The sequence below is a fragment of the Stegostoma tigrinum genome, chromosome 4 (genome assembly GCF_030684315.1).
Source record: "Stegostoma tigrinum isolate sSteTig4 chromosome 4, sSteTig4.hap1, whole genome shotgun sequence".
In the NCBI taxonomy this organism is placed as follows: Eukaryota; Metazoa; Chordata; class Chondrichthyes; order Orectolobiformes; family Stegostomatidae; genus Stegostoma; species Stegostoma tigrinum.
The window spans coordinates 131,190,558-131,208,561 of record NC_081357.1 but is presented as its reverse complement, the minus strand read 5'-3'; the positions used below and the strand labels follow the sequence as shown (position 1 = coordinate 131,208,561).

Sequence of the window (18,004 nt, the reverse complement as noted above, 5' to 3'; positions counted from 1 at the left end):
CTGGTTTTCTCTTCTTCCTACTAAAAATCACATTTTTATCATTGACTCCAAAGATTTACCCACACACTTCCTATAATTTGCAGACCCTTTGCACCATCTTCACTATTTACTTTTTAACCTATTGTTGCAAAATGTAATTACTTGTTAAATCTAAGACTGGCCAGACTGTTGACTTTTGGAAATCCACATATCCTCTGTCTCACTGTATTCCTTGGGTCAATGTATGTGTCTGTTTCTCTCTCCTCTCAGAATATCTCATCTGATGGCATTTGGAGCCCCTAATATTCCTTGTTCCAGGTCCACAACATATATGGACAAAATAAAAGTGTATGTTGTCAGAGCAGCCCAAACTCCTTGGAGTGTTGGTTAGCTGACTGGTGTACATGTGATTGGTACCAATATCATTAGGTTCAAACCGTGTTCTGGCAGAACTGGGCTCACAGGCATCTTTCCCCTACCCACCACGTCACAGGGGAGCTCCTGATGCTAGAAGAACACCAGATAAATGCAGGTTCTTAGATCTTGCTGCTATTACCGGAAACATTTCATTTTTAAGTTTGCGCGTGGCTACACTTACCATTTCTATTGATGATCCTTTGAAGCCAGCTGCTAGGAAGTTAATCAGCAAGAACCACAATTGGATGGGTCCGTTGTACTTATCCTTGGCTTCCTTATTTTCATTTTTCTTGAAAAGGCTGGGAGTAGCCATCCAAGATTTGTGTACTGAACTGTCCTTTTCCCAAAATTAGATACTGAGTGGAGTAGGATATTGGGCTCTGTGCTCATACCTTGTTTCACAACAGCATGGCTGAGTTCAGGAATATTTCTTAAGTGGTTACAACAACCTCTGTTCTTGTGTCTATGTCACACTGTTGCTGTACCTTGCCTGTCTTGTAACTACTCCATTGATGTTTCTGATGCTGTATTGACATTTGGTGAATGGAACGTCCCCTGGGCCTATGAGTTCTATTTATCTGGATCTTGAGCAAACTTTGACATTGGCTGCGGCACAGTGTAATGAAGTAGAAAAGCTGCCAGTTTCAGCATTTCTTATTGTGTATGGAATTCCAGAACTCATCTGACAATGATTAATGTAAAGTTTGCTGGTTTAATTTGTAAGATTTTATTACTTTACCTCTATGAAAAAATCTTTGGGATGGCACGATGGCTCATGGTTAGCACTGCTGCCTCACAGCACCAGGGACCCAGGTTTGATTCCAGCCTCTGGCAACTGTCTGTGTGGAGTTTGTACATTCTCCCTGTATCTGTGTGGATTTCCCCCGGGTGCTGTGGTTCCTTTCCACAGGCCAAAGATGTGCAGGGTAGGTGGATTGGTTATACTAAATTGCCCATAGTGTTCAGGGATGTTTAGATTAGGTAGGTTATACGTGGATGGGTCTGGTGGGATGCTCTGAGGGTCGGTGTGGACTTGTTGGGCCGAAGGGCCTGTTTCCACACTGTTGGGATTCTATGATCTATGAGACTGGCAGTATCTCTGTGTGATAAACAGAGGAAATGCTTGGTTTTCCTAGCACTGTATTCTTGAATCAGTGCTTCAGAACTGGGAATATTGGCCTGGTGGAGGATGCTGGTGTTGGTGCATCTTTCTTCTCGGCAGATTCATAGGATCTTGTGCAGCCAGCATTAGTGATTCTGCTGCATCCTTGATTGGCTGCAATCGGCTGCACACATCATCCATGTGACCGAAATGAGACTTCCCAAGCAGGTGCTTTACTCGCAGCTTTGAAACAGCGGGAGCGTCACAGGTGGACGGAAGAAGTGCTTCAGTGATACCCTCAAGGCCTCACTGGCAAAGTGTGGCATTCCCACAGACACCTGGAAATCACTGGCGCAAGACTATGCAAAGTGGAGGAGGAGCATCCAGGAAGACATTGACCACCTTGAGACTTGCCATCAGGGAAAGAGCAGAAGCTGGGCAAAAACAGTAAAAGGAGCACGCTGTCAGACCCATGCCCCATCCACCCCATCTTGCAACCACCTTCTACCCCAAGTGTAACAGCGATATCCGTATTGGTCTGTACAGCCACCCATGGACTCAACCTGATAGTGGAAGAGAATCATCCCCATCTATGAGGGACCGCTAATGAATAAATTAATTATTGAATCACAAGCTGAAATGGTGTGTGGTATCATCCTGTATTCCAAAAATTAGCACAAGCTAAGTGACCTTTCGGGCAAAGTCTGCTCAGTTGAATGGTAGACTTTGCAAATTATATGCAATACCCTTTTAACCTGATGAGAACATGTTCAAAAGGGATTGCTCTTCACTGTGAAAACAATAATTAGACATTATCTCTCCATTTCTCCCCTTTCTCTGGATTTTGCTGATGTAGTGATCTCAATCTTTACAGGGAGGTGGTAAGTGTGCACAGGGCCCTGTAACAAGAAACAAATCTGACAAGATTGAGAATATTTGGTGGGCTGGTGTGGAACTGCTAATCTTAACACATGATTATTACTAGAGCTCCATTCAATATCTGGGCAGATTAATGGCCTAGTCAGCAGATGGAGCTGAGAATCTAGCGATGAAAAGCTGGAAATGGGGAGTCAGTGGATGAAGGGAATTTCCAGGCTTTGTAATTGAATGGGAGAGATGGGAGATAGGTGAAGGGATTTACAGGTGTTCCCACGTCATTGGCAATTGTAGAGATGGTTGGGTTACTCTTTCCCTGAAGATTGTTGTGACTGGGGAAATGTTGAGGGAGTAATCCTCATCCTTGTGGGTCACAAGGAATTGAGAAAAAGGTCGGGCGATGAAACATATCTGAGCGCTTTTTTGGAATGTTAACCCTTGTTTGACATTTTCCTACCCATTGGGGAAGGTGTGGTTGATAGGTACTGGAAAGGAATGGGAATAAAATGGAGGAAATTGGTTCTACAGATACAGCTAACACTTCAGAGCTTTGCCTTGATGACTGGTCCTCATGTGTAACTCTTGATAAAGGGTCAGCAGAATTTTCAACTGTGCAGTGCATCTCTGTTGAGCCTTATTATCTTCACCTATCAACAATACCCACTTACTTTCCACCAGGAATTCAATGGATTGTATCAGAAGCAGAAACAACAGCCATTCCCTTCCCTGACCTGACGATCACGAGGCAGTTGCATTGTCCAACTACCGTCCTTTGGGATTTTTTGGTGAAAGGTCAAAAGTAGACACTAAATGAGTACTGTGCTAATAAGACCTATTTGTTTGAAAGTCTGGTTCAGCATGCAATTTTGCCTTTCATTGTTGATTACCATAATTTGAACATGAAACCAAATGCCTGTGTATTTAGTACTCAAGCTCTGTTCAGAACCATTTTTCATGGAGCAATATAATTGGATTCTGAGCTTTACAGAGACATTGAACCTCTCATGAGAGTTTATGAAAGTTGATATATTTGATGCCTTCTTTGCAATGCCTAAATCCTCTGCAGTGTGGAGTAGCACAATCCTTCTCAGAGCATGTTCAGAATAATTGTTCACAACATTCTATGAAGTCTTGACCAAATGTCCCAGAAGGTCTGCTAGTGAGTTTCAAATGTCTTTTTTCATATGATTGCAAGTCATAGGGTCATTAGAATCAGGGAGATGTACAGCACTGAAACAGACCCTTCGGTCCAGTTTGTCCATGCAGACCAGATATCATAGATAAATCTAGTCACATTTTCCAGCATTCGGCCCATATCCCTCTAAACTCTTCCTATTTGTACACTCATCCAGATGCCTTTTAAATGTTGTAATTGTACCCAGTCTCCACCACTTCCTCTGGCAGCTCATTCCATACACACACCAACCTCTGAGTGAAAAAAATTGTCTCTTAGATTTCATTTAAATCTTTGTCCTCTAGTTTTTGGCACTCCCACCCTGGGGGAAAGACCTTGTCTATCTACCCTATCCATGCCCCTCATGATTTTATAAATGTCAATAAGGCCACCCCTCAGACTCCAGTGCTCCAGGGAAATAGCCCCAGCCTATTCAGACTGTCCTTATAACTTGACCCCTCTAACTCTGGAGTTGATGGCCTAGTGGTGTTATTGCTCGACTGTTAATCCAGAGAATCAGATAATGTTCAGGAGACCCGGGTTCAAATCCTGCCATGAGAGATGGTGGAATTTGAATTCAATAAAATATCTGGAATTAAGAGTCTAATGCTGACAATGAATCCATTGTCGATTGTTGGAAAAATCCATCTATTTCACTAATGTCCTTTAGGGAAGCAAACTGCCATCCTTACCTGGACTGGCCTACAGGTGACCCCAGACCCACAGCAATATGATTGACTCTTAACAGCCCCTGGGCAATTAGGGATGGGCAATAAATGCTGGGTTAGCCGGTGGCGCGCTCATCCAGTGAATGAATAAAGGGAAAAAAAAATTTGTAAATATTTTCTGAACACTTTCAAGTTTCACAACATCCTTCCTATAGCAATGAGGTCAGAATTATATGCAGTATTCCAAAAGTGGCCTAACCCATGCTCTGCACAGCCGCAGCATTACCTCCCAACTCCTTTACTGGATGCACTGACCAACAAAGGCAAGCATACCAAATACCTTCTTCACTATCCCATCTACCTGAGGCTCCACTTTCAAGGAACTGCGAACCTGCACTTCAAGGTCTCTTTGATCAACAACACTCCTCAGGACCTTGACACTAAGCGTGTAAATCCTGCCCTGATTTTCCTTTCCAAAATGCAGTATCTCACATTTGACTAAATTCAGCCGAATCTGCCACTCCTCGATCTATGGACCCATATGATCAAGATCCTGATGTACTCTGAGGTAACCTTCTTTGCTGTCCACTACACCTCTTAATTTTGTGTCATCTACAAACTTACTAAAGAAATCATTTCTATAAATGACAAAAAGCAGTGGACCCAGCACCAATCCTTGTGGCACACCGCTGGTCGTAGGCCTCCAGTATGAAAGGCAACCCTCCACCATCATCCTCTGCCTTTTAACTTTGAGCCTGTTCTGTGTCCAAATGGCTAGTTCTCCCTATATTCCACATGATCTAACCTTGCTAACCCATCTATCATGAAGAACCTTGTTGAACGCCTTTACCGGAGTCCACATAGATCACATCCACCACTCTGCCCTCACCAGTCCTCTTCATTACTTCTCCAAAAAACTCAGTCAAGTTAGCGAGACAATTTTTCCCAAGCACTAAGCCATGTTGACTATCCCTAATCAGGCCCTGCCTTGCCAAATACATGTAAATCTTGCCTTTCAACTTGCCCACTAGACCAGGCTAACTGGCCTATAGTTCCCCGGCTTTTCCTTAACTCCTTTCTTAAATAGTGACACCACATTAGCTAACCTCCAGTCTTCCAGCCCCTTACCTGTGGCTCTCGATGATACAAATATCTCAGCAATGGGCTCAGCAATCACTTCTCCAGCTTCCCACAGAGTTCTAGAGAATTCTCCAGGGATTTATCCATCTATATGCATTCTAAGGCATCCAGCAACACCACCACCTCTGTAACATTGACAATTTTTAAGATGTTGCTACTTATTTCCCCACATTCTCTATTTTCCATAGCCTTCTCCACAGTAAACTGATGCAAAATATGTGTTTAGTCTCTTCTCCAGTTCCCCACTTAAGCAGCCTTGCTGATCGTCAAGTCATCCTATTCACCTCCTAGTTATCCTTTTGTCCCGAGTGATCAATAGAAAGTAATATGTCCTTCAGCAGTGCTCAGAATTCTCAGCAACAGCTGGTTTTCTCTTATTCAGCTGCTCTCTGTTATGGGAGAGCAGTAGGTCAAGTGCTATCCAGCATAATGCTGTGCAACTTGATTAATGAGGGCTGACAGCCAATCAAAGCAGTAAACTGGGCCTTCATAATAATCCTCACGGCTGCTCCCCTGTACCCACTTTTCCTCCTTTCCCAGGCTGGCACTTTGTGTTAAACAGATTGTTGCAGCTCAAGACCACAACTTGGTCACCTTGTAGAGGCTGAAGCAGCTTTACCCAATGTTTCTAAAATAGTTGTAACACCTCCCATTCCAATCGCAGAGCTAGGCAAATTGTGTTGCCATAGTTCATGCTGCTAACCAATTTGGTTGTCTGATTTAAAATAAAAACATTTTCCTCCATTCTATTTTCCATAGCCTTCTCCACAGTAAACTGATGCAAAATATGTTGTGCCTCAGTGGGCAGCGTCCCTGCTTCTAAGCTAGAAGGCCTGGTCTTGTGTCTCACATGTTGACCACAGAAGATGAATTAAAAATGTGGCCACTCAGAGTGATTGCCAGTTTGTCAATCCTTTCAAAACTGACAGGTAGTGAGGCTAACATTTCCCTGGTTAACCATATGCAGAAGGCAACTGTAGACTACTGCAGTACCTTACCAAGCATTAACAATAAAAAAAATCAAACGAAAGTCCATCGTTGCCAAAGGTCTGCTAGGGAATGGTAACTGAAGAGCGAGTGTGTGTAGGGAATTGACGAACATACCCATTTCCACTCCTCCAGCAACCAGTCTGTTGGACCGTCAACTCCTGAGCACTTTCAAGCTTTGATTTGAAAGTCAACCATGAATTAGATTACAGGTCAAGTGAATCTTTTCATAATCCATCAACAACAGATTCTGTCTTTGTTACAGTACCGTTTTGACAAAATACCGTTTACAAATATGGCATTGTTTACTGGACCCAGTGGCTTGTTCTGCTCTGCTGAACAACAGTGGGTTAAACATCTGGAAGAAGATGCATGAACCACACACAAGTTGAATTGTAATTTCCCCTAATAGCAGCTGCAAAATTCCTTTCAAATGCAGCCTTTTAAAGTTGGATATCTCTTAAGTCTGTGGTGGATAGCTTTCAGTCCTACATTACGGAGGCTGTTTTAGGAACTGGTCTCTGTAATTTGAGAGAGAAGTTTGTTTTTCCAACTACTCCACAGATGTAGCTGGCTTTGAAGGATGCACTGTACATTCTTTTCCTGAAACTACGCAACCAAAAACGCCTTAGTTCCTCAATCATTTGCCTGGTTCCGAGGAAGTTGAGATGTTTGAAGGACATCAGCTTTTGCTTTCAGTGATTTTTTTTGGGAGAATTAAAAAAGCAGTATAACAACAGGCACCTGGAAAGCAGCCAACTGCAACACTATATCATTTGGAAATGCAGAAGGACTTTGAGGACGCACTGTACTGCTGGTGTAATGCTGCAGATTTGGAAAGGTTGGTATTGTGAGTAGCACTTTCCCACAGGTTGGTAAATATGGTTTTAAAGGATTGATATGTAACTCTGTATAATTTGATGATATAGCTGGTTCCACTTAACCTTCTGTGAACTGCTTCAGTCTATCCATTTAGCAAAATGCATTTAATGGTGATAAGCTGCACATTTAGAATTTTATGTTTTATTTGACTTGTCTATGAAATAGAGATTTTTCACATACCTACAAAGAAGTTTTTATTTTCGTCTTTAACAATGTGCCTTTTTCAAGAACCATTGAATTCCACATAAAAATAGGATGAGCAACGACAATAGAGTGCACCGATTCCGTTGCCAGATAATGTTCTTCTTCAGGTTAAACATAATTGCTGGAAGCTGAACCAATTCAAATTCTTATTATACCTTGGAAGAAAATATGTCCCATGAACTGTCCAATGCCCATCTATTTCAGCTGTGTTTGTGCTCCACAAACAGGTAAAATTGAGTCCATGAGCGAAATAGACCCAAACTGAGAAAACTGTGAAATTTAAATTTAAATGTATTTCAGAGAAATTACGATTCATAAGTCACTTTGCACCTCCTTTGTGATTTATTTATTTACTTATCTTTTCATTCAAATTTATTGGGACCGATTGTATTCATTCCTGTAAATAAACTTTTTTTACTAAATAAATGCATAATGTTCCTCAGATTGTACATTTTGACCTATTTATTACCTAATTAATAGTGCACACTCTTGCATTATGTCATTATTAACTATTGTTGATTGCTTTTTCTCAAAATTCAACCATCAAAATTGACTCCTCTTTTCACATCAGTGCCATTTTTGCCTTTAATTGAAATGACTGCATTAGGTTGTTCAATTAGTGCACAATTCAAAACTGAATCAGAATAAAACAATAACTGAATATAATTCAGCAAACATGCATCATGATGTAAGATACTCTTGTGATTATAATGGTGAAACAGGAGGTCCTTTCATCCAGGTTGTAGGAGAACAGCATGAACACTTAGGTACCATTTTTCCCACAGTGTCACTGCAAGTGGTCACAGGAAAATGTCGCTATTGAATGTGTATCAAGGAGTTTCCATATTATTTATTAATGTACAGATTGTTAGTTTAGTGACACATGTTTTGAAAGCTGCCTTGGGAGATGGCATTAGGTGTTAACTAAATTTTGCTTTGTTTTAAACAAAATCAGATTTGGAAAATATCTGTCGATGCAATGCAGGTCATTATATATTTCAAAATCACATTTAACTGTGAAGTGTCATATTCCAATATAATGTCAGAGTTACCTAAGAATTAATGACAGCATTTTTCCGATGTGTATTAGTTCAAAGTGTGATCAGTTACTGTTGCTTAAATAAATGGAAGTAGTTTTTAGCTAAAAATGTAATTAGATTGTTTAAGCAGTAAAAAGCGTCAAGTTACAATGGCTTTGTTTCAATTTCACTGCATGAGCTTAAATTTCCCATTTTTTACTTTCAAATTATTGTGAGATGTCAAACATTTATTAATAGATTCTCAGAACTTGCTGGACTTTCTAAAGTATGCAGCCAAAATTGAAAGTTTTTTTTTAAAACATGCTTTTACTTTAAAATAAACCAAGGAGTTAATTCCTGAAGCAGACAGGAAGCGATGAGCAATATTCTTGGGAAGAATTGCAGTGTTCTGCGAAACACATTGAGTTTCCATCAGTTTTTGGCAGGAGTTGTTGTATTCAGCCTCACACAAATTGAACCTTAACCTCAGTCTTGATCAGGGATCCAAACAGAAAAAGCCTGTAGTCACTGCACTGTGTTTGATTTGTGATTCAGTCTGTGACTCCTCATAATAGTTGTTATGTTTTTGTTTAGTTTTCTAGAAAATGCATTCATTCTTCTTGACCCTGCTGAGAGCTGTGTGTATACGTGAATCATAAAACGGATGAACTGGTCATTCATCTCATTGTGGGTTCAGAATAGCTGCCATTTTCACCAACATCCCTCCTTGTGAAAGTAGTACATTATATGGAGTCTTTTTAGACATTTTACATGATTCATGCACTTAAGAAGTGTGAGTATTTGCAGTTTTTTTGACAAGAGTAACTATCGATCACTAATTGTCATTGAATCATCTTAGATCAAATGGGAACCACTTTAGCCATTATTTCTAGTACTGGCAAAGGCTTTCAAGGCCTTGGAGAGGGGACAGATGAGTATTACTAGAATGAAATCAGGGTTTTTTGAAGACTAAACAAACTTTTTCATTTCCAAAGAGTAAAGAAGGCAAATGGGAGAATTATTAGAGTTGTTTAAAATGGTGAAGAGTTTTTATAGATTAAATGTGGAGAAATTAGCACTCTTGCCTCCATTACTCAGACCTTTAAGTGTAGGAGTTGGAAGTCATGTTGAGGTTCAGTAGGACATTGCTGAGGCCTCCCCTGGAATACTGAGTCCAGTTCTGGTTGCCCAGTTATAGGAAGGATATTATTAACCTGGAGGGGGTTCAAAAGAGACTTAGCAGGATGTGGCTGGGTGTGAAGGGTTTGAGTTATAAAGAGAGGGTGCAATATTGTTCACTGGAGCATAGGAGGTTGAGAGGCGACCTTGTGCAAGCTTATCAAATCATGAGGGGTATGGATAGAGTTAATGATTGTTGTCTTTTCCTGAGATTAGGGGATTTCAAGATGAAGGGGGACATTTTCAAGGTGAGAGGAAAGAGATTTGAAAAAGACTTGAGGGGTACATTATTTACACAGAGGGTGATGTGCATGTGGAATGAACTTCCTGAGGAAACGATGGATGTGGGTACAAATACAATGTTTAAAAAACATTTGGAGAAATAAAAGAATAGGAAAGGTTTGGAGGGATATGGGCCAAGAGCAGGCAGGTGGGACTAGTTTAGTGTGGGATTACGTTCGGTATGGACTGGTTCGAACGACAGGTCTGTTACTGTGCTGTATGAATCTATGAGTAGGGTTGATAACCAGTGGTCAAACATTATTATAATTGACAATTAAATGTGAAGGCTTAAAATGTTCTAAGACCCTTTACTACTTTTCTAACGAATATTGTTTTATTAAGTTTTATTAAAAATAAAGGTAGTTAGAGTGCTACAGGTTGCTGTCAGTGTGGACTACTTCCTGATCTCACTTCAGGATGCTTTTTGATATATTTGTGATATTTCCTTGGGGACTGAATTTACCTTTTTACACAGAACATATACTAAAATTGCATTCCAAGCGACGTTAGCTTTCTGTCCTTGCCCTTTTTAACCACTGTATTTTCATTAGGTGAATTTAAAATTATACATATATACATTCACACAGAAAAGAAAAGAAATGAATCAGCAAAATCGGTCTGACGCCTAGGGTGGTGGGACTGAAGTATGAAGAGAGTCTGGCTAGGCCATTTAGGACTGAGATGAGGAGAAATGTCTTCACCCAGAGTGTGGTGAGCTTGTGGAATTCACCACCATAGAAAGTGATTCAGGCCAAAACATTGAATGTTTTCAAAAGGAGGTAGATATGGTTCTTAGGGCTGAAGGGATCAAAGGGTATGGGGAGAAAGTGGGAATAGTTGACTGAGTCGGATGATGAGCCATGATCATAACGAATGGTGGGACAGGATCAAAGGAATGATTGATTGGCCCACTCCTGTATCCATTTTCTAAGTTTCTAGATTGAAGGCTTTGTTTAACATTTACCTGAAAATTAACCTTCTTTTGGATAATGGAATATTTTACCTGCATTTTATCTAAGCATCTTTAGCATACACAAACCAAAAGAGGATCATGGGATAACAAAGTGTGGCGCTGGATGAACACAGCAGGCCAAGCAGCATCTCAGGAGCACAAAAGCTGATGTTTCGGGCCTAGACCCTTCATCAGAGAGGGGGATGGGGAGAGGGAACTGGAATAAATAGGGAGAGAGGGGGAGGCGGACCGAAGATGGAGAGTAAAGAAGATAGGCGGAGAGGAGAGTATAGGTGGGGAGGTAGGGAGGGGATAGGTCAGTCCAGGGAAGACGGACAGGTCAAGGAGGTGGGATGAGGTTAGTAGGTAGATGGGGGTGCGGCTTGGGGTGGGAGGAAGGGATGGGTGAGAGGAAGAACAGGTTAGGGAGGCAGAGGATCATGGGAGCTATGTTCCAGAAGACTACAGTCAAATAAAATATAAGGAGACATTTGGACAGGTTACTGCTTGGTTAACAAGGTATTCTTAAGGAGTGTGACAAAGAACGAGAGAATGATAAAGAGGCAGAGAGTTTCAGACTTTAAGACTGAAGCAGTTAAGGCCACGAATGCACGGAGCATCCGGATTGCAGGTTGCACAAGAATCAGAATTTCTCGAGGGGCAGAAATATCAAAGGATTGTAGGACTGGACATAGTTACAGTGATGGTGAGGAGTGACACCGAGGAAGAATTTGTAAACACAAATGAAAATTTTAAAATTGAGGCAATCAGTTTTAGATTTGGGGACAACTTATTTAATTTTGTACTGCTACCTCTCTGACTCCAATCTTGTTTTAAATAATATTGAAACCTGACTCTTATCATATTTGCAAGATGATCAGAAGATCACAAGAAGCAGAATTAGGCTATTCAGCCCATCGGGTTCTGCTGCACTATTCTAACATGGTTGATATGTTTCTCGACCTCATTCTGCTGTCTCTTCCTGTAGCCCTTGATCCCCTTACTGGAAGTATCAGAAATAAGGCAGATGAACTTAGAGCATGAGTCAGTACTTGAAACTATGTTGTTGTGGCCATTTCAGAAACTTGGGTAACTCAGGGAGAGGAATGGTTGTTGGAAATTCCATGATTTAGATGTTTTAAAAGATATACGGAGGGCGGAAAAAGAGGCGGGGGAGTGGCATTGCTAGCCAGGGCTAGTATAGCAGCTACTGAAAGGCAGTTCGAGAATGATATATCGACAGAGTCAGTTCAGGTTGAGGTCCGGAACAAGAAAGGAGCAGTCACTTTGTCGGGGTTTTTTTTACAGACCCCCTAATAGTTGCAGAGAAGTGGAGGAGCGGATTGGAGGCAGAAGTTGGAAAGGTGCAGAAGTCACAGGGATGTCGCCATGGGTGGCTTCAGCTTTTCAAATATTGATTGGAAATTTTAGTCGGAATAGTTTAGATGGAGCAGATTTTGTCCAGTGGGTTCAGGAAGGATTCGGTATTCAGATTCAGGAAGGACACAGTACTTAGATAGACCAACACGAGGAGAGGCCACTTTGGATTTGGTGCTTGGCAATGAACCGGGCCTAGTGTTAGACCTGTTGGTAGGAGAGCATTTTGGTGGTAGTGATCATAACTCTGTTACTTTTACAAAAGTCATGGAAAAGGATAGGCACATACAGCAGGGTAAGGTTTATAATTGGGGTAAGGTTAATTACAATGCTGTTCGGCAAGAACTGGGTAACATTAAATGGGAACAGATGCTGTCAGGGAAGTGCACTATTGAAATGTGGAGATTGTTTAAGGAATGCATACTGTGTGTGGTTGATATGTTTATCCCCAGCAGGCAGGGAAGATGCGGTCGAATGAGGGAGCCATGGTTCTTGAGAGAGGTTGAACTACTGGTTAAGAGGAAGAAGGATGCTTATGTAAGGTTTAGGAAACAAGGAATGGGAAAGGCTCTGGAGGGATACAAGTTATCCAGGAAGGAGCTGAAGAAATGACTTAGGAGAGCTATAAGGTGGCATGAGAAAACCTTGGCAGATAGGATCAAGGAAAACTCCAAGGCTTTTTACACGTACGTGAGGAATAAGAGAATGACCAGAGAAAGGGTAGGGCCAATCAAGGATTGTAAAGGGAATATTGCACGAAGCCTAAAGAGATAGGAGAGATCCTTAATGAATACTTTTCTTCGGTATTCACAACTGAGAGGGACCTAGCTGTGGGGGAGGACAGTGTGAATCAGGCTGGTAGGCTAGAGGAGGTTGATGTTAATAAGGTAGATGTGCTAGGAATTTTGAGGAACTTGAAGATAGATAAGTCCCCCGGGCCTGATGGGATTTATCCAAGGATTCAATGGGAAGCGAGGGAAGAGATTGCAGGGCCTTTGATGATGATCTTTTTGTCCTCGCTGTCCACCTGTGTTGGAAGATTGGAGAGGGGCAAACGTCATTCCCTTGTTCAAAAAAAGGGAATAGGGATAATTCTGGAAATTACAGGTCAGTTAGTCTTATGTCAGTGGTGGGCAAATTATTGGGAAGGGTTCTCAGAAATAGAATTAATATCACTTGGAAAGGCACAGTTTGATTGGTGATAGTCAGCATGGATTTGTGAGGGTTAGATCATGCCTCACAAACCTGATTGAATTCTTTGAAGAGATGACCAAACGTGTGGATGAAGGTGGAGCAGTGGATGTGGTATACATGGATTGAAGTAAGGCATTTGATAAGGTTCCCCATAGTGGGCTCATGCAGAAAGTAAGGAGGCCTGGTATAGGGGGAAATGTGGCAGATTCAGATTGGCTGACCCTTAGAAGACAAAGAGTAGTAGTGGATGGAGAATATTCAACATGGTGCTCAGTTACAAGTGGTGTACCACAAGGATCTGTCCTGGGTCCTCTTCTACTTGTGACTTTTTTGTAAATGATTTGGATTAAGGAGTAGAAGGGTGGATTGGGAAGTTTGTGGATGATACGAAGGTGGGTCAAGTTGTGGTTAGTGCAGAGGGCTGTTCTAGGTTACAAAGGGACATTGCTAGAATTCAGAACTGGGCTGAGAACTGCCTATGGAGTTTAACCCTGAAAAGTGTGAGGTGATTCATTTTGGAAGGAAAAACTTGAAAGCAGAATACAGGGTTAATGGAAAGATTATTGGCAGTGCGGAGGAGCAGAGGGATCTTGGGGTTCATACCCACAGTTCCCTGAAAGTTGCCGCCCAGGTGGATAGAGTTGTTATGAAGGCGTATGGTGTGTTAGCTTTCATTGATAGAGGTTCACGAGTTCATGAGCCGTGAAGTTATGCTCCAGCTGAACAAAACCCTGGTTCGGCCACATCTGGAGTATTGTGATCAGAGATAATGGGAACTGCAGATGCTGGAGAATCCAAGATAACAAAGTTTGGGGTTGGATGAACACAGCAGGCCAAGCAGCATCTTAGGAGCACAAAAGTTGACGTTTTGTCACCTAGACCCTTCATCAGAAAAGGGGGCTGGGTAGTGGATTCTGAAATAAATGGGGAGAGAGGGGGAGGTGGACTGAAGATGGATAGAGGAGAAGATGGGTGGGGAGGTAGAGAGGGGATAGGTCAGTCCAGGGAGGACGGACAGGTCAAGGGGGCGGGATGAGGTTAGTACGTAGGAAATGGAGGTGCAACTTGAGGTGGGAGGAGGGGCTAGGTGAGAGGAAGAACAGGTTAGGCAGGCTGGGACAACCTGGGCTGGTTTTGGGATGCATTGGTGGGGGGGAAGATTTTGAAGCTGGTGAAATCCACATTGATACCATTGGGCTGCAGGGTTCCCAAGTGGAATATGAGTTGCTGTTCCTGCAACCTTCGGATGGCATCATTGTGGCACTGCAGGAGGCCCAGGATGGACATGTCGTCTAAGGAATGGATGGGGGAGTTAAAATGGTTCGCGACTGGGAGGTGCAGTTGTTTACTGCAAACTGAGCGTAGGTGTTCTGCAAAGCGGTCCCCAAGCCTCCGCTTGGTTTCCCCAATGTAGAGGAAGCCACACTGGGTACAATGGATACAGTATACCACATTGGCGGGTGTGCAGGTGAATGTCTGCTTGATATGGAAAGTCATCTTGGGGCCTGGGATGGGGGTGAGGGGGGAGGTGTGGGGGCAAGTGTAGCACTTCCTGCGGTTGCAGAGGAAGGTGCCGGGTGTTGTGGGGTTGGAGGGGAGTGTGGAGCGGACAAGGGAGTCACGGAGAGAGTAATCTCTCCGGAAAGCAGACAAGGGTGGGGAGGGAAAAGTCTTTAGAACGACAAAGGTTGCGAGGCGACTTGATAGAGGTGTACAAAATGATCAGAGGTGTAATCAGAGTAGACAGCCGGAGACTTTTTCCTCGGGTGGGGGTAGCTATTCCAAGGGGTCGTAGTTTCATCATGAGCAGAGGTAGATACAGGGGAGATGTCAGACGTCTGTTCTTTACTCAGAGAGTGGTGGGGCGTGGAATGCATTGCCGGAGAGGGTAGTGGAGTCGGCCTCATTAGGGGAATTTAAGCGGCTATTACATAGGCATGTGGATGGTAGTATAAAGTAGGGGTGGAGGTTAGATAGACATTAGGTTTCGGGTAAAAGTTCAGTAGAACATTGTGGGCCAAAGGGCCTGTGCTGTGCTGTACTGTTCTATGTTCTATGCTGTCTCAGCAGGAACCTATCTATTTCTGTCTTAAATACACTCAATGACTTGGCTTCCACGGCCCTCTGTGGCAGTGAGTTCCACAGATTAACCACCCTCCAGCTGAAGAAATTCCTTCTCATCTCAGTCCTAAAGTGTCGTAGAGTCATGGAAGCAGACTCTTCGGTCCAACCAGTCCATGCTGACCGGAATCCAAAACTAACTCGTCTCACCTACGGGTGCTTAGCCCATATTCCTCCAAACCTTTCATGTTCATCTCTGTACCCAAATGTCTTTTAAATGTTGTAGCTGCACTCACATCTACCACTTATTCTGGAAGTTCATTCCACATATGAACCATCTCAGTGTAAACAAATTACCTCATGTCCTTTTTAAATCTTTCTCCTCTCACCTTAAAAAAACGCCTAGTCTTGAAATCCCCCACCCTAGGGAAAAGACACCTGCCATTTACCTTATCTCTACCCCTCACAATTTTATAAACCTCTGTAAGGTGAAAAAGACCCAGCTCTTTCAGGCTCTCCTTATCTCTCAAACCCTCCATACCCAGCAACATCCTGCTAAATCTTTTCCAAACCCTCTCCAGCTTAATAACAGCCTTCCCATAACAGGGCAACCAGATCTGGATACAGTGCTCCAGAAGAGGCTTCACCAATATCCTGTACAAACTCAGGATGACATCCCAACTCCTACACATTTAAGGTTTGAACAATGAATGCAAGCCTGCCACATGCCTTTTTAGCTACCCTGACTACATTTGATACAAATTTCAAAAATTAAATACCTGAACCCCTCGGCCTCTCTGTTCTACAACACTACCCAAGGCCCTACTCTTAATTGTATAAGCCCTGCCCTTGTTTGTTTCACTAAAATGCAATATCTCGCACTTATTCAAATTAAACTCCATCTGCCACTCCTCCACCCATTGACCCAATTGTTCAAAATCTCTTTGTAATCTTAGATAGCCACCTTCACTGCCCACTATGACCATTTGGTGTGATCCACAAACTTACTAACCATGCTTTTGATATTCTTATTCTGTAAATGACAAACAAAAGTGGTCCCAGCACTGATCACTGAAAAACATCCCTCTACCACCACCTGCTGTCTCCTGCCATTAAGCCAATTGTAGATCCAACCAGTAAGCTCACCCTCAATCTCATATGATCTGTCTTTACTGATTGGTCTAACATGCAGAACCTTGTCAAATGCTTCACTAAGGTCCATGTAAACACAGTCTACAGCGCTACCCTCTTTTTGGTTACATATTAAAAAAACTCATTGAAGTTTGTGAGACACAACTTCCCTTGCACAAAATTATGCTGACTGTCCTTAATCATTCCTTGCTCCCCAAATGCATGTAAATCCTATCTTTCAGAACAACCTCCAACAATTTACCCACCACTGATGTCCGATACACAGGTCTGCAGTTCTCAGGCTTCTCTTTACAACCTTTCTTAAATAAGGGCACAACATTAACTAGTCTCCATCTGGCACTTCACCGTTAATTGCAGATGATAAAAATATTTCTGCATGGGAGCCTGTAATTTTGCCGTTAACTTGCCACAATCTCCCAGGTTACACTCCCTCTTCTCTAAAGTACACTGATTCAAACAACAATATTTATTTCAATAAGTTCTCTAGCCTCTATTTCTTTCTCCACAGTAAGAACTGATGTGCAATATTTCATTGATATCCCTCCCATCTCCTGAGATTCAACACAACGACAACCTCACTGATAGTTAAAGGGCCCTACTCTCTCTCTCGTTGCTCTCTTGCTCTTACTCTCTTCTACTTGTAGAATTTCTTGTCCCTTCATTCTGAGGCTGTGCCTTCAGGTTCTTGTGTGGACAGAGGGGTTTCTTCAAAGTTTCTTGTTTTCCTGTTGATGTTACTGCTGTATAATAGCCCGAGTAGAGTCTGCACTTGTGTCGATATTATTGTCACCAATATAACAAGGTGCAGAAGGATGTCTGCTACATTGTGTGCTGTATGTTTGTCAGGGACAGGAGTGATGGGAGATTTTACAGGAAGTTGGGACATATATTGTAATTAAGCCACTGTAATTTACTGTATTTATACCTGTGCTATTACGGCATGGTGTGACTGCCAGATTTGCTTCAAGAGAACAATTCCTGCTGTAGAATTATTTCAGTATTTCACAGTGTGTGCAACACTCGGCAGTGTTGTTGGATTATATCAGAATCGGATTCTCTAATCAGCCCTGGGTGGATGTCACTGAAGTAAAATGATTTGAGGCATCATAATGTCATAGACCTGTGCCCATTAAAGCATAAATATGGAGGACATCTTTTTGCATAATTAGGTAAAAATGTGTTTTATGATGTATTTGACACCAAGTTGTATTTTCTGCTTTAATATTATCAGAGAATGCAAATCAATTTGCTTTAGAGTGGAAGACTAATATTTTAGTGTAAATATGTATCAACAAAATTATAGCTAGAGAAGAACTGAAATGATCTTTTTAGACATCTTCCTTTTCTCTCAGAGGTGTG

The 18,004-nt window shown here is 42.2% G+C and overlaps 1 protein-coding gene across 5 annotated transcripts in view; it reads left to right on the top strand.

Annotated features, from left to right (window-relative positions):
* Positions 1-18,004, top strand: part of LOC125452495 (putative Polycomb group protein ASXL2) — a 277,746-nt gene that overhangs the window by 73,692 nt on the left and 186,050 nt on the right. Inside the window, exon 1 of one of the 5 annotated variants that reach the window (XM_059645675.1) lies at positions 6,836-7,184. The exons of the other annotated variants lie outside the window; for them this stretch is intronic. The gene's annotated coding sequence lies outside the window, so the exon portion shown is untranslated. Of the gene's footprint in view, positions 1-6,835; positions 7,185-18,004 lie in introns of those variants that run through there. 5 annotated transcript variants of the gene reach the window in all.